This window comes from Penaeus monodon, unplaced genomic scaffold (assembly GCF_015228065.2).
Source record: "Penaeus monodon isolate SGIC_2016 unplaced genomic scaffold, NSTDA_Pmon_1 PmonScaffold_1262, whole genome shotgun sequence".
NCBI classification, from domain to species: domain Eukaryota; kingdom Metazoa; phylum Arthropoda; class Malacostraca; order Decapoda; family Penaeidae; genus Penaeus; species Penaeus monodon.
The window spans coordinates 27,501-30,000 of NW_023641512.1; the positions used below are offsets into that span (position 1 = coordinate 27,501).

At 43.8% G+C, this 2,500-nt stretch overlaps 1 pseudogene; it reads left to right on the forward strand.

Moving 5' to 3' along the window:
- The first annotated feature begins 774 nt into the window (after positions 1 to 774).
- Positions 775 to 2,500, forward strand: part of LOC119569112 — a 12,821-nt pseudogene continuing 11,095 nt past the window's right edge.

Below are 2,500 nucleotides of genomic sequence, written 5' to 3' on the forward strand. Positions count from 1 at the left end.
TCCAATGAGATGAGCTTGATCTAGCCTTCAAAACAAAAGGTTTTACACAACAACAGGAACCACAGAGCCATGATAAGTGATCGAAATGATACCCCCCATATGACACATAGCATAATTATGGGCACTTAACATCTCCTTAGTGTAGTTCTATATCATTAACTATTTTTCTTCCTCTTTTTCTCCTTCTCTATCTCTATTCTTTTCTCTCTCTTGTGAATATTTCTGATGAACCTGCGTATATCTTTCTTTCTGTAAAACTCGCTTTCTCAGTTATAACCTTGAAATGGTATCATTTTTCTATGGCACTCAAATACATACCATAATGAGAATGAATGATTATACAGCACAGTACAGTCTTATTATACCTTTCTCACTTGTGACCGTGAAACCCCAAACTCTGTTCATGCACTTCATGTTGAGATTATTTATACAGGAAATTTCCTTTGTATTTCGTTGAAATGTAAGAGCATTCAGTGAGGACTGGTGAAAGTATTATTTACTGTACTGAGTAAAGAAGTTCATTGGAATTTAAATAGTGATGTAGCTTTTCGATTACGTCCAAAATGGATTTTGTAGTGAGGGTATTTTAAGTGTTTATTTCCATAAGGTAGCTATCAAGGTTTGTTAGGTTTGGAATGAGTGTGTAAATAATAGGATAGTCAAAAAGCATGTAGGTATGTTATGAAGCGAAAGAAATTGAGTAGTGTATTTATATAAAATTTTTAAGAGTGTTCCACCAATTTAAGATTTCAGGGAAAGTGTGAATGAGCCTACATGGATGCCAGATCTAATAATAAAGCCCTGCATAGTCATGTACATTTACGTTTTAGTAGATTTAAATAGTAAAAAACATTATTATATAGTTTATCTTAGGATAAAATGAGATATAATTGTGTGATACACATGAATCAGATGACAGATACTCTCAGGGAGAAATAATATTTGAATGAAATAATTTTAAGAATTGTCTTGAAATTAGAGAGTGAAAATTTATATTCATGCCTTTCTTGTCATTAGAAAGAAGATGTCTGCTCCAAGTCAAACCCAGGGAGTGCGGTCCTCCCCATGGGTCCTCCGCCAGCAGGCCTCGCTCTGCACCCAGCCTCCCCCAAGCCACATCCCCTGCTGTGGGTCCTCCTCAAGCACCCTCACCATGGGACCCCTCAGGCCCCTTAACCCATGGGGACCCCCAGTGATGTCTCCTGGACTAGTGCTCCCCCCAACCAACCAGCCTACAGGGGCACCTAACACATCAATGGCCTCCACAGGGTCCTAGTCCTTCACCACCCATACCTCAGGGGCCACAGGGAGCACCAGGGGGTGGCAGAAACCACCAGGTCCCTACACAAAACAAGTTATCAGCCACAGCCAAGCAGCCAGCAAGGGCCGCCATGTGGTCCTGGCTAACATCATCCCCCACAGGGCCACCCAGGGCCCTCCAACCATAAGGGTTTGCCCCCACCAACCTCAGGGGAGGCCCTAATTGGACCAAATCCCAGTGGGGGGAGCTTCCAGCCAGGCAAAAACTTGAATGCTCTCCAAAAGGCCATCAACACTATGGAGGACAAGGGGCTTCAGAATGACCCAGAATACACAGACCTGGTAACATGAGTGCCATAGTTAGGAAACATGGTCCTCCTCCACCTGGTAGCCTCTAGTAGGTCACTTCTTGGTGCACCCACAGACCACCAAGTGGACCAGCCTATGGCCTCCTGCGTGTGTGGGGGCTGAAGCGGCAAGGCCAGGCACTTCTAAACCACCTCAGATGCAAACCCAGCTCCGAGCCACAGATCATGGCTTATCGTTTCATTGCCAACGAAATCAGCCAGTCCCCAATCATATTACTTCCATGATCATGGGCGTCTGTCCAGACAGAGGACCCACTCGGCCTCCGGGCCTCCTGGACCCCCTGGCCCAACTGTAACTCAATATGCGCCCACCATCTGGACCACCAGTGTTCTCCAGCAGTCCCCCATCAGCTCCAACATCAGGACCACCAAGTGTCCACAGGACCACCTGTCCCCACAGGGTCCTCCAGGACCCCAAGCGCACAGGACTCCCTCATAGCATGCAGTACCCAAGACAGCAGGAAGAGTTTAATGAGTAATTCGGGGGGTTGCAAAATATGAAGGCAGTCATTAGTGTCTTTATAATCATGATCTAGAAATAAATTTTATCATAATAGGGATAATCATCAGAATCGTCAGATTGTTATTAACATGGTATTTGGTAGTCTCCAGGACCATAGCCATCAGTACGGCCACCATACAAGGCCACAGATCCCTCCCAGACCCCTCCACCTACCAAGTGTATGACAAGCCAGCCAGGGACCTGGGCCTATGCCTGGAAACACAAAGGCTCCACAGGTAATTATTTGATTCAAAGTATTTGTATATTATTTTTTTTTTTTTTTTCCTTCTTTATTTTATGCCTTTATTTATACAGCAGTCTTCTTTAAACATTTTGTATAATTATTTATATTATTATTTATTTATTTATT